This window comes from Diadema antillarum, unplaced genomic scaffold, assembly GCF_040938485.1.
Source record: "Diadema antillarum isolate AM-2024a unplaced genomic scaffold, OU_Dant_1.0 seq00000041_RagTag, whole genome shotgun sequence".
NCBI classification, from domain to species: Eukaryota; Metazoa; Echinodermata; class Echinoidea; order Diadematoida; family Diadematidae; genus Diadema; species Diadema antillarum.
In genome coordinates this window covers 2,080,594-2,095,552 of record NW_027271153.1, presented here as the reverse complement: position 1 = coordinate 2,095,552, position 14,959 = coordinate 2,080,594, and positions in this window count along the sequence as shown.

The window sequence follows — 14,959 nt, the reverse complement described above, 5'->3', positions numbered from 1 at the left end:
CTAATTCTGCGTATACAGTAGATACCATCAAAGTAGATATCCTTTCTTTACCACTATCATTTTGCACATTGCACCACCATAAATCCCCTCCCCCCCCCCCCCCCCCCTTTCTCCACTTCGCAATACCAATAGAAGGTTTCAAAACTGCCAGGACAAACGGACAGAAATAATGTAAAGCCTTTAATATCTATTCGAAGATCCTGCAACCACCTTGTGTGTATATATGTGTGTGTGTGTTAGTGTGTGTGTGCGTTTGGATTTTTTGTTGAACGTGGTCACGATTCCCAATATTGTCGGCCTTATACCAAAAGGGCACTAATAGTGTACAAAGTCTATAGTATTAAGGGCCTTTTGGCATAATTATTTGAATACCTATTAGAAGATGGTTTGAAGTCCCCTTCGAAGGGTAAAGCAATACGGCTAGAGTGAATTACTTTCCGATAGGGGCAAAACCACGCACCCTGCATGGTGTCACGGGACTCGAACCAGGGACCTAACAATTGAAAGTCTCACTCACCTGAGCCACGGGGACTCTCGAGATTGAGATTTGGGAGTGGCTAAGAAAAAAAAATCGTATTATTAAAGTCAAGATAGACAACAATTACCCTCCTTTCACTACACCTCCAGGCAAATTTCATGCCAAAACTCACATCTTGTTCAAAGACTCTGAAATACAAAGTTGCTGAGTTCTCAATGTCGTTTTATTTGTGCGTGTGTGTGTGTGTGTGTGTGGAGCAGAGCTACCAAGTCTCACGCATTCTGAGTGAGACTCATGCATTTAGGAGTCGTCTCACGATCTCACGCATGACACCCATTTTTCTCACGCATCGGGCAAAGTCTGCAATTTGGGCCCATAATAAGGAGCATAGCTCAAAGGATAGTTACAAGGATACTCAAAGTGATAGTTACAATTGAAGGTATATTTTCCTTCTGTCTTTCAAAATAAGTTAAAAATAGTCACTTAAGTATGCACCTGATTGCACCATTAAGAGCTAAAAATTGAAAAAGCTCCATGCCGTGGGAATCCGGGGGGGGGGGGGGGCTGCGCGCACATTCGCTCGCCGAGATGCAGAGTCATAAAAATCTCACTCATAAATTTCTTTTGAACTTGGCATCCCTGGTGGAGGTGGGGGGGGGGGGGAGGGGTTAAGATTCCTACTAGATAATGAGGTGCTCTCAGAGTTTATACACAATAATACACTGGGTCCCCTTATATTCGGCAAATAAAGGCAAAATTCCAAGAACTTTGTCCTTCAGATTTGTCTTGTTTCTTATACGCACGATGATATCTGTTGTCATTATAGCACAGTGTTGAGGGACTTTTACTTTAGCTTAGGGTCTATAGGCATCTTAACTGGCGTGGCGCCATTTAAACTGCGGTGGATCTTATAACACAATAACGGACAATCACATTAAACTTTTGTAAGCGCATGATTTTAGCATATGAAAGTCAACGTGAAACAAAGGGGTTTAACCTTATTCAGTGCCTGTATTAGCGCTATCTTTCTTTTGACTGATGGGTTGGACTACTGTCATATTATCGGGAGAAACGCTAAAGAATCTTAGAACTGCACTGAAGCTATATAAGAGATTCGTTTATTGGCGTCGATGAGTGTGTGTATGTGTGTGTGTGTTAACGAAACAAAACTAAATTCATTACAGAAAACAAGGACAACAACATGAAACCGGGATTAGTTGGACACGGGAGAGAGAGAGAGAGGAAAAAAAAAGAACAATCGCCACCAAGCATGAAACGCTTTCTAGGTTACCTGCATGTTCACAGCCGTATCTAGAGCATCGACATTATCATGGCATGTATATCCACATAGACGGCGTCATGGTTGAGGAGTGGATGCTTATTGAGGATCGCATCGATCTGGCGGGGTTAGAATCCCAACGTGGGGAGATGGTACAGAGGGGTTAAGGATTTTCTCTTTCCTATGGCTATGGGATGAGTTCGCGTTGGTTGAGGACTGGAGCTGCATAATGCGGGGGCAAAGTATGTTCCAGTCCAATTGGCACGTAATCTGGGGAGTTCTATTTCGATGAGACGTGCGCGCATTGGCCCGCCTGTACTGGGAGCGGGATACTGGATAGGATTTACGCGTGATTATTGGCTTCGATTAGATACGGGTGCAAAGTATACTGTGCTTGTGATTATGTAGGTGTGTCGGTCACAAATAGGCATGCATGTGTGTGTGCGTGTGTGTGTGCGTGTGTTTGCGTGTGTGTGTGTCTGTGTGTGTGTACATATGTGTGTTTGTAATCGTATTGGCAATCTTGACAGCGCGTCAGCCATCAGCTGTGTCTCCTTACGACATTTCCCACGGATCAATGACCTACGTGAACCCACGTACGCCAGTGGCAATGCCCGACTACGTAGTCCCCACGATCCAAGTAAAAACGTGCAGATTTCTCCAAAGTTATTGGTCAGAGTCCATAGCAAAATTGCGATATTTGCGATTATGGGCGTTCACTTTGATGTGCTTCCGGGGACCAAAATGGCACCAGAGTCAATCCAATCACGCTAGATCAAAACAACAGTGTTGCTGGATCATAAATATGCATGAGAAACAATCGAGTTATTGCTTGATCTTATTCAATCATCTGGTTTTGTTTGTTTGTTTGGTTTTATTTCGCATTTTTCATCATTTCGATTCGAAGTAACATCAAGATATTTTTTTTTACATTTTCAATACAAAATAACATCATCAATAACATTTTCAGCATTGCGAACAAAGGAAAATACAGTATATACCTAACGAACAAGTTAATTGTCAGCGATGATAATAAACGACGTCATTAAATAGGGAATGTTTATGAGGTGAAAAATGCACCAGACCACATATCGTAAGCGTGTGATTGAAATGATAGTGGCTTGAGGAAGTGGTAGTGAAAAAAAAAATCGAGTGTTAAGTCTGATATTGTGCAAGGTTCATCGTCCTTAGTGCGGAAGTGCATGGACCTGAAAATAATGGACAACTGCGAATAAAAAGGATTCAGAATTTAGGTGCATTAAAACCATAATGCAAATGAGACACTTGAAACAAGTTCCGATGTCAGACACAGTTTCAATTTAATTGGTATATCTGGACAACAAATATTTTTGATGGTTGCTTTGAAGTAATAGAGTGCTGTTCGTGATTTAAGTGTGACTGGTAATGAGTGCCATACGTCAGGATCATGATGTCTAATTGATTTATGCGCTAACAAAGATCTAGGATTATTGAGATGAAAGTCAGATGAGTGGCGTGTGGGGTAAGAATGGATATCAGTATTGTAGGCAAAGAATGATTCAAATGAAGATGGAAGTAGTTGTGTGACATGCTTAAACATAAAGATGGCTGTTTGGAATGTATGGATATCCTCAACTTTGAGTGCTTTCTTGTCTTTGAAAATTGGAGTGGTATGGTCAAAATAGTTTGAATGGGAGCATATTCTAATTGCTTTCTTTTGTAATAAAAAGAGTGCTTCGATCTTGGTTTTGCAGCAGTTTCCCCAAACAATGTTGCAATAATTCAGATGCGGAAGAATAAAAGCATTACATAACACAAAAAGAGACTTTACAGATAACAGATCTTTCAATATATACAATATACCTATAGGCCTATTCTAGATATCAAACTTAGTACACTATCAACGTGATCATGCCAGGTCATATTGGCGTTCATAATTACGCCTAGAAATCTAACTGAATATGTCCTAGTAAGAGTTATACAACACCTCAGAATGATGTCGAATTGTGATTGGCCAAGAACATGTCACATGACATTCAATAGAAAATACCTATCAAACTCATTGAGAGTGACAGCCATACAATAGGCCCCTGGCATGGGCCTATAGCACGGCTCGAAGGTACTATAGCACGGCTTCGCGGGGGGCTACTAATGCATGGCCGCTCACAGAGTTCTGTGGCTCACACCCGTAGCAAAGCGCCAGCAAACTACATTGTACAGTGTACGTGCTGGCCGGCTGCGCTGCGCTGCCGGTAAGTCTCACAGACCAGGCGCGGCGGAGTACGAGTACTGCAACGTTAACGTGTACGCGCAGTTACTTTACCTAGCTAGTTGCATGTATCGCGGCCTTTACACCTACTGCTGTGTTTTTACTTTTGACTCTGATCTGCTACGTGGACCACAGTGATCCCAACATCAAGACTTCATTTCAAGTTGATCGAAACCGTAATTTGATTATTTTTCTGTGTTTTTATACAAAATCATTTTCGGAAATAGACAAAGTCTAGACCTACTACTAGATCTACCGACATCTCAGATCGACCTAACAGTCAGGCCTAACTCGATCTAACGTTAGCATAGACTGGGTATAGACCCTGCGGAGTTCGTGATTCCTGTGACTGTGTGGTCGAATCATGACGAGTGTTTGAAAGCAGTACACAGGGTGGTTTACAATTCTCTGCCTAATTGTTACATTTATTTTTGGGCCTTCCTGAGTTGCCGGTCACTAATTTTGTATTGTGATTGTGGACAAGGTGTTGTATAAAACGAATAATTTATGATTTTGTTCGTGCATTGGGGCACGTAATACCGCACTCGGCGCGAGATTCGCCACTGGTCTATTCAACGCGGCGCTACGCGCCTTGTTGAATAGACCAGTGGCTCATCTCGCGCCTCGTGCAATATTCGTGCCCTATGCACTCACAACTCATAAATTATTCGTATAATATACCATTTATCATAATATTGAGATTTACAGGTGGAGTGTTAAAATTTTGAAAATACATAAAATTAGTTTTGGCTATATTCAATGATAACTTATTACATTCAAACCATAACTGAACTTTCGCTAACTCAGAATTCATTGTTCTAGTAAGTACATCGATATCTTTGTGTAAATATGATATTGTATATTTGTGTCATCCGCAAAGAGAATGAAAGTCAATTTTGGAGAAGAACGAACAATATCGTTGATGTATAAAATAAACGAAAAGGGGCCTAATATCAAGCCCTGTGGGACTCCACATTTCAAATTCAATTTTTGTTAATCTTTAGATTGAAAAGAAACATATTGTTTTCTATTTGTCAGGTAATCTTTGAACCATGCCAAAGATGTTCAACGCATAATTCTCTAATTTATTAATCAAAATGGAATGGTCGATCGTATCAAATGCCTTACTAAGGTCTTGAAAAGCTCCAACACAATGTTCCTTATTCAGTAAAGCTTTAATGATTTTGTCATGTAGTTGTATGATAGCAGAATCTGTTGGATGAAACTTCCGGAACCCACATTGATTTGGATTTAATATATTGTATTGTTTAACAAAATCATACAGTCTTACGTGAATTATCTTTTCTAAAATTTTTGATGTAGCAGGCAAAATTGATATGGGGCGATAATTTGATGCTAACGAAGGGTCGTCTTTTTTAGATATTGGTATTACTCTTGCAGTCTTTAGAGAATCTGGACAGACACCAGACGTAATAGACATATTGAAATATATGATAATGGGTCAATTATTTGATAAATATTTTTTTTTCACAAAAAATTATACTTATTCCGTCATATCCTACAGATGCCATATCCTACAGATGTTGATTTTAACTAAGCAATCAAAATCGTGTAACTGCAATGTTAATAATAATAGTAATAAAATCGTAGTGAGCAACTTTCTGTTGAATTTGAACCTCTATCTGCATCGCTGAAAGATTAATGTATTCGGTGTATGCAATGTATCCAGAGACTTCCGTTAACTTAGAGGCTGAATATAACATGAGTAACTACCAATATAGTTAACATACCACAACGGCAATTTCTCACTGCGAACTATAGATAATATATGTTGAGAGATAGCAATGAATTGAAAAATCACCTATCACTTGAGTACTAATGTAATACACAGACCTTTGTACTGAATTTATCTGTGGTTGTATTACAGTGTTGTTGTGTTTGTTTTATTATGACAAAAAGCAACGAAACTTTTAAAAAATGACCAGAATTGAAGTGGTCATGGTAAGGAAATCGCAATTTGCGAGATCCTTTGCGAATTAGTGAATAGATATTGCAGTAAAAAGACAAGAGAGACACGGAGATGATAGGTTTTAAAATAAAGAACGACACCATGTTCTTTCCAATCCCTGTGCACTCGTTTCTTGTGTACGTAGGGCCTACCGCCGAATCTCACTTGCGTATCATAGGTGCTTACATCTGCAAAACACAAATACACACACAAACCAACATCAACAACAGGAAGAAATGAGGAGTAATTAGACTATAGTTGTATTTACTATATAATCATGTACACATGCAAGTGTCAAATGAAGAGGCCCCTTCCCTTTCCCTTTAGGTTCGTTATTCCGAAGGCTCTTTAGTCCGAAGATTCGTTATTCCGAAGGTTCGTTATTCCGAATTTCATTTTCGGATTAACGAATCTCCGGAATAACGAACCTTCGGAATAATGCCACAAATGTTCGGATTAACGAACCCTTTTTCATTTTCGGATTAACGAACCTCTAGGTATAGGGAATTTGTGTGTTTCGGATTAACGGAATTAACGTGCTTTGGAATAACGAAACTTCGGAATAGCGAACCTTCGGAATAACGAACAGCACCCGTATTGGTTATGTACACGCGTCCCAGTCGGGGGCTATCTCGGAGTTGTCTTGTTCTTTCTTTCTTTCTTCCTTTCTTTTCTTTTCTTTCTTTCTTTCTTTCTTTCTTTCGTAGTCAAGACCTGGCATTTTTCTATTTGTTCACGTAATCAAGCGGCGACCAAGAGCCTTGTAATGCACGAGAACCTTCTGCTCTTTTCACACACGCTGTTGGTTCATCTTACGATGTGCCTTGATTAATTACAACCTCTATTTTCCAATAGGTCAGTCGATCCGCACACGTGCCGACGACTCTAGCAAGGCGTTTTCTGATGGGAATGTTGTTGTTGTGCATGATTTTATTTGTAATGTTTTTCTCTATGTTGTCATTTCACGTTTCACTTCTTCTTTTCTTGTCTATTCTTTTAACTTTTCCTTTTTTTTCTCTTCGTCCTCCTCTTCCTCCTCTTCTTTTCTTCACGTTTTCCTCTTTCTCGTCTTCCTTGTTTCTGGCGCACTTTACTTCTTAATATTCATCTTGTTTTATTCTTGGTTTTCCCTTCTACTTCGTAGTCCTTCCTCTTTAAATTTCTTCTGTTTTCATCTTCTGTTCTTTCTCATTACTCCTAGCTGCCCCTTCCCTCTTCTTCTCTACTCTTCTTTCTTCTGCCTCTTCCCTTTTTTTTTCTTAGCGTCTGACTCCCTCCAGTGAAGGGGAAAGGAATAATTCTGAGGATCTGTGCGTCTCTCCTTTACATCCATTCCATTCCAATTCCTACCACACATAATCCCCTCCATCTATTCTTTTTGTTTCTACATCAAGCGAGGCCAGTTAGTAATTATTTTCAAGTGATTAAATCGGCGGGCAGGGATGAGGTATAGGTGGGTACAGAAAGACAATCTCACGCTACCACTAATCAGCATAGAGCATGTATGGGCACGAATCACATGGGATTTGAAGCGTGTTGATTGCGTCTTTTTCTTCTGGCTCCGATATAGCCTTGTTTAACTTCTTCGTCGTCTTCTTCTTCTTCTTCTTTCTCTCCTCTTAGTCGTCGTCTTCTTCTTCTTCTTCTTTTTTCTGGACGGAAAGGGACAAATGGCTGAATGATTAAGCCATTATGACTAATGATATCGTGTTGAAAACTGAGCAACTCAATTATTTCGTAATTAAATACGGAATCCTTGTTATCCGCTTTCTCAGTTCAGCTGTTCGTCGTATAGCTTCTGCATGGTCTTTCCGTAAGAGCTGTAACCCCGCACCATTTTACCGGTATAGAATCGCATCGCAAAATCCACAGTTGAGAAAAATTGTGATTTTCTTGAAAAACATAGGAAAGCTGACCCTTTGTTCAATAGACAGTCGGAATATTAATGTATGAAATGTTTGAAACAATTGATTAAAAGAAACCTAGAAAACACTGTAACATTATGGTGCATAACACCCAGGTTAGCCGCTTAGGAGTTACCACTGCTCTCCCACGGGCCCTTCGCCATTATCATCACCCCAGCCAGCAATGCCAGGTACCCATTTAGAGTGATATTCGTTATTCCGTTGGTTCGTTATTCCGAAAAAGTCCCTATATCTAGGCCTACACGTTTGTTAATCCGAAAATGAAATGTATTACAGGGTTCGTTACTTCAATCAATGGTTCGTTAATTCAAATGTGAGAAGAATTCGGAATTATCGTCCTTATTTCGTTTTAGGATTTAAAAAACACCCTACAGAATAAGGAACCATTTTTCATTTTCGGATTAACGAACCTTCGAAATAATGAACTGTAACCCCATCTCCATGCCTAGGTCAAGAAGGACATTGTTGGCTAAACCTCTTGTGGAAGGATTAACCCACCTGGCAGGATTCGAACCCCATGCGACTTTCTGCTTACAAATCCTTGGTGTTATCCACTATGCCACAGTGCCTCAAACGTTTGCTTTCAGTTAATTCATTCATGGGTTTTGATATTGACAGGATGTGAGGGTAACAGTTCGTTATTCGGAACGTTCGTTATTACGAAGGATCGTTACTCTAAAGATTACTTATTATTAAGCAAGGTTCGTAATAAGAAAAAAAAATGAAATCAAGCATTATCCAAGGTGGCAAAGGGCAAAAAACACTGTACTCTTAAGATCGTCCTTTAAGAGTATGATAATCTAAATCCAGTCCCTTGTTGCATTTTATTGTTGTTGTTGTTGTTGTTGTTGTTGCTGTTGTTGTCATGATCGTTACTGCTGGTATTTATTGATGTTAGGCTGTGTTCTCCTTTTTTTAGGGGGGGGGGAGGGGGGTTGCGGAAACAGCATAAATAAAACTGCCCCTCATACCGATTATCAAATAAGGTGTGTGATACTTTCTTGGCTGTATCAACTCTCGCACAGCAATGCTCTGTCAACTCGCTGGTTACTGTGCAACAACCTGCAATTCTTCTGGTTCACATGAGGAAAAAAAAAGAGTTAAATACAACAATAAAAAGAGTGATTACAACGCACCCATCAGCTTAAAAATCCCTTAGAAGCTAAAGTGGGTGTTGTTGTTGTTGTTGTAGTGGTTGTTGCAATTATTGCGAGGTGCCCTGATAGTCTTGTGTGCCTCGGTCACCATACATGCAGTGTTCCAGTCCCAAATAACCTTCATCCTCGTTATTCAGACCGATATTGGACGTAGATGATAAGTGGTGTCCTTGTTCCCTTTATTGCATGGAGCCCGATATAGGATCAGATTTTTTTTTCTCATGATAGGTGTCGCTTCCCTCATTCTGGTACATGAATCCACGTGCCATATTATAGTTATGAGACATAGAAAGAAGGAGGTGCGTATTCATATAGTAATACTTCCATCATTGCATCAGTCCGATGATGTTTTGAGGATGGGTAACGGTTCTCATTAAAATTATGAAAAAACAGTAATTATTTCTCTCGTACTTTCTGTTATGAGACGAGAGAGAGCAAACACAGAGGGATATTGTGGTTAAGTTCCCCAGGAAGGAAGAACGCTGATAGAGCTGGCATATTTTGTCTCTAAACATGTTTTATCTTTCACAAAGATATTGATGACAAGACGCGCTTTGTTTTTCTGAAGAGAGCAAAGTTCAAGATCATATCTTTCTTTTGCAATCAAGAGCAAAGAAGGGCTCAAAACCACCTGCTGATTGGTATCGTTATGATTAAACTATGGTAGCTTTGGAGAGGATGCATCCACTCTTCACCACAGATGAGATTGAATATAGTAGACGCTTTTGCTGAATCTCTTTACTCATTCCTTCTTCAACTTTGCAGGCTGAGTCCCGTAGACTACCATTCGAAATTCTAGCTGAAATAATCACGATGATCGTATGTACTCGCGCAGAACGCATGCACGGCGGCCGAATGGATTTTGGGTGCGCTAAAACACTGCCTGGCACACTCGCTGCAGTGTGCATAAAGCATAAGAGGGATCGGGCAGGGCAGGTCGGCTGCATGCAAAATGCGTCCCAGTAAAACGCTGGCTTTAGCGCGGACTACGGAGAGTTGCTGATGAGGTTGTTGGCACATACCGACACAAAAGGTGTAGAATGCCCAATGCTCGTTCGATCGCTGGATGGTTCCGGACGTAGACGCGTGTTTTCCCCCCTTCTTCCCCCAAATCGAGTTCTGTATGCGTTGCAGTGGGACACAGAGGGCATAAAAACAAGACAGCAGGGCAAGAGGGGTGTCTCGGAGAGAGGAAAAAAAAAATAGAATAGCTGAGCGTGTATCAAACCAGGAATTTATCACATGTCTGTTGGATGGTCCTTCTGTTCTTCAGTGTATGCAGCGTGATTAAACATCCAAGAGTCGAGTGACCTTGACTCTGGATGTTCACTCATTCATCCGTCCTTGACAACTGTTGATCTGCAGATGTCGGCACGCCATCCATCATCCCCTTCACCGCTTGTCTTGTCTCTTTCCACCTACCTGCCGTCCTCCTCATTCTCTTCGTTCGGCCACCACTTAACATGTCTAACCAATAAATCGTCATCACTGGCTTAACAACTGGATTCGCATCGCCATTTTTTTTTCGTTGTTGTATCAATCCCTCCCTCTCTCTCTCTCTGTCCCCCGCCATCTCGGGCAGAGATGTCATTTTTCCTCGTCTTCTCATCATTTCGTGCCCCCGGTATCTTGGCCGTGTGAGTGATTTATATTGGATATCCGCCGCCTGTGATCAAAGCCTCAACGGTACTCCATCTTGTCATCTGTTCCGGGTTTCCTATTATTTCGTCCTTCTTTTTTTAATCTTCTTCCCGCGCGCTCGTCATCCTTCGCCGAGACGGAGGACCCTATCTATTCTTTGGTTACGTCATACGGGACGCATGCACCCGACGCCCTGGCTACCCAGGGTGCTACGAGAGGGGGCGAGGGTGGAGTCACGGCGGGCACCAAACCGGAGCAAGGAGGGGAGAACGCACCAGAAGTTATGGCACAAGGTAAGAACGCCACAAGACAGTTACATTTTCTTTTCTCTCTCTCTTTTTTTTTTTTGTCAATCATTTGCCCTGGTAAAGAGTATTGCGGGTCTTGCTACCTCAAGCGCTGCGATTTTTTACAGGATGCAATCAATCCAAAATTAACCTTTTCTCACTCAGAATGGAGTACAACTTGATTGGAATTGATTGAATTGATGTCTGCAATTGGATATTGACAGTTGGGGGGGGGGGTCGTTTTGAGAAAAAAAAAGCTCACAATTCATCTTCGACAATAACAAAGAGAAGCATGATTCCTTGTGTTGCACATGACACACGCACAAATGAATTCAACATGCGCACATATTTCTCTGTGTATCATCTGTATACATTATTTTTTTCATCCCTGTTTAGATGTACGGACAATTTTAAATGGCAATAATACGTATGGAACACGAACCATATGCGCAGTCGCACATTCTTTTAATGTAACTTGATATAAGCGTTGGGTGGAAATAGGGATAGATTTGTATTACGTTTGCCGAAACTCATCAATTAGTTTTAATTTTCATAGGGGATTTCTTATTTCATGCACGTTTGTTTTGTTTTTTATGACACTATCATGAATAGTGCCTTCTGCTTTCGAAATGCGAATATACAGTGAACATTATGTGTAGCAATGTTCGAGGCACTCTCGTAGACTACTCGCTGGTTCTTGATGCGTTTGGTTAAATTGCTTCGGATTAGGGGGTCATAAGTTTACCATTTTCAAATGTCGCTCCTTGCCTCCTGCAACTCGTCCCTGCCTCGTGCACGGGATTGATTTTGCAAACAAAATGATTGCCTTCTCTTCATATTTGTAAGATGCTGGGGCATCTGAAAGTGAAACGCATCTGCAAGCATGCAATGTCATTGTTAAGTCCTCTATTCAACTGCTGCGCAGTGAGGAGAATGTAGTTATGAGGAGTACTACAAGAAAGAAAAAAAAAAACCCAACAGGCATCCCCGATGTTGCCTGTGCATGCGCAGGAAAAGTCAATATGTACCGATGTCATCTCTAGCTTTGCTGAGCATATCTATTCGAAATGTAAAGGTTAAGAACGTGTTAACGTCGCGTGGAACAGTCGGCAATACAAGATGGACTTTTTTTTTCTCAGGGAGTTCCGTAGCATGGAACAGCGACTCGTGTATGCGACACAATATCTACGTTAAGAAAAAAAAATCTGACATGCACGCCATACCATTACTTTAAATCTACAGCGACGAGAGCTTATATTTGCTGTGGCGTGTAAGGTAGAATCTGGGGAATAGGGGTTGGGGAAGGGGGTTGCATAGTAGTACTAGTAGTAGTAGTGGTAGTAGTTTTGATAAGACAGTGAATTCCTGTATGCCCTCAGCGAAAGACAGGTTGTGATTGTAAGGCTATTAAAACATTGACCCATGGTTAATTCCTAATTCGGAGATCCATCCAAAGAAAACACCATGGACCAATCAAACGGAAATGAATGACCGAAAAGAAAGCACGGTATGATAACAGGTTCGGGAGACTCAAAGATGGAATGAGGGGGTGGGGATGGTGCAAAGTTTCTAACCCTATCATACCCTAGCTCATTCTCCCCCAGTCTCTCCTTATCTCACTATCTCATCTTTTTCTCTCTCCGTACTATAATCTTTCTCTCTCGGTGTCTCTTTCAAACCTCAACATGTATCCCTATCCTTGTCATCCACTCTATCTATCTATCTATCTATCTATCCTTCTCTACCTGCGTCTCTATCTCTTTCCTTTCTGATTAACACTTGACCGTGTGGTGTTTACTCGACTCCCCAGTACGACAAGACTTCGTATAGCGTGCCAACCGAGCCATGCGTTGATGATGGTGATGAGGTTTATGCGCCCACCGCACTTGCATTCTGTCTCAGACAATGCACTCCAATGCAGGGCTAGTACTCCACCCCCTACGCCACATCCATACCCCCTCCAACGTCCCCCCCATCCCCAACGTCCCCTCCCCATTCCCATATTCCACTTTCTCTGTGAATGTTTATCGGGTACAATTCAATGTACCACCGATATGCAACTATGGTCGTTCGTCTCATTATCATTAGTCGAAAGTAAAAAAAAAAGACAAAAATCATCTCTTCGGATGTTCTGTTTGTGTGTGTGTGTGTGTGTGTGTGTGTGTTTGTGCAATATATATATATATATATATATATATATATATATATATATAGGCCTATGTGTGTGTGTACGTATGCGTGTGTGTGTGTGTGTGTGTGTGTATCAGTGTTTTCAAATTTCAGTGCATGTACATTATTTAATGGATTACCTTCTGTACTCGAAAGAGACTGCATGGAAGCGGAAGTGTCCAATTTCCAAGAAGCGCTGATGCGTATTCTCATTATTCTCATTGCACATCGCGGTCCCTGAGAGCCCGTACTGTGGCTATGTGTTTGTGGTTTGATTTTCATCAAAATAATGTACTGAACACAATAATTTCAAACGTTTCAAGAATAGGATCTTCAGGAATGATGCCATTACAACTGTTCATTACTGACCAATGGAGGTGTCGAAGCAAAGTAATATCTCGTATTTCAGGCGGGTACCTTTAAGATGATCCACCTATAATACATTTGGAGTTTTGTCCTTGGTTCAGTTTATTGTTGATTGCTCCACGATGATGATAATAGTCCAAAGGAAAAGACAACCCAGGGTGCTATTACTCACAAATGAGTAAAGCTTGCATGTGTTTTTAATTGGGGTAAGAGTACTTCCAACTTCTTCGACGGATTTGCAATGCCACGATTGTTCTTTACATCAATCTTTTCTTAATGCCCGTCATTAGTTTGCCATTGATTTTGTTAATCACTTTTGCGGCGGAATTGACTGGGAAATCGACGGCACATGATCAAAATACTGACCATAGTGAAATGCGTTGGAAATAGTGTGGTGCCGGTTGTTGTCACCTTGCCTGTCACACAAACACTTTGCATGCACGCACAAATCGCGCGTGAAAACAAATTCCTCACACAGAGACTCATGAAAATGCACACTCATGCACACACATAAGTACCCAAACACACATGCCACACACACACACACATACACGCACACACACACACACACACACATCGCATAGGCCTAATATACGCACACGCACTGCACTCAAGTTCAATAACACACACACAAATTTACTGATATTGAACATGTTCACATCTACCATTGATCGGTATTGACGGAGTGTGCTCAAGAAAGGTAGACGGACACGTTTTGCCTTTATCTATTAGACAAAGACATTATTGAACTCATCTCACAGACTAACATTACTAGCGAAGCACAGATTTTGTACACGGTCTCTCACGATATGGAAGGGAAAATTTGACCCACTTTGTCTTTGCAACAATCGGTATTTGTTACCGTATAGTCTGTAACCATGTGAACATAATAAATGTATGTGTCATGTATCATCATTATATTCTGAAGAAATAATAGAAAATAAGAACATCTTAGTCTTGGGTGGAAAAAGACAAGAAAAATGACGCGTGCTTCAGTTGATAACCAAAAGTAGATGCCAGGTTTCTACCTTGTGATTGCATTTGGTGTTTGGTTCTGCCATGATAAACATGCCTAAGAGTCCTGGCGAGGCGTTTATGGAATCACAGCCAAAATATGATATATTTCCCGATACGATTTATAGAAATCCAGCCAGCGAATCGTTATGAATCGAATTGTGATAGTCGGGACAGACGAATTTGTCTGGGAAGAGAGAAAAAAAAATATCCCTCTATATGAGATTACTGTATATCTGAATACTGTTACCGTTAACTAATAGGAACTCAAGCAAGTTGTACACTTTCCCCATGCACGAAAAACTTTTATTTTTGCACGCATTAATTCTAAGATTTCATATGCCATAATTATGCAGAGTAAGAGAGAAAAGTGAATTGACAAACAACAGCCTCGTGTATGGAGAGGTGCACTCTTCATATGAAATA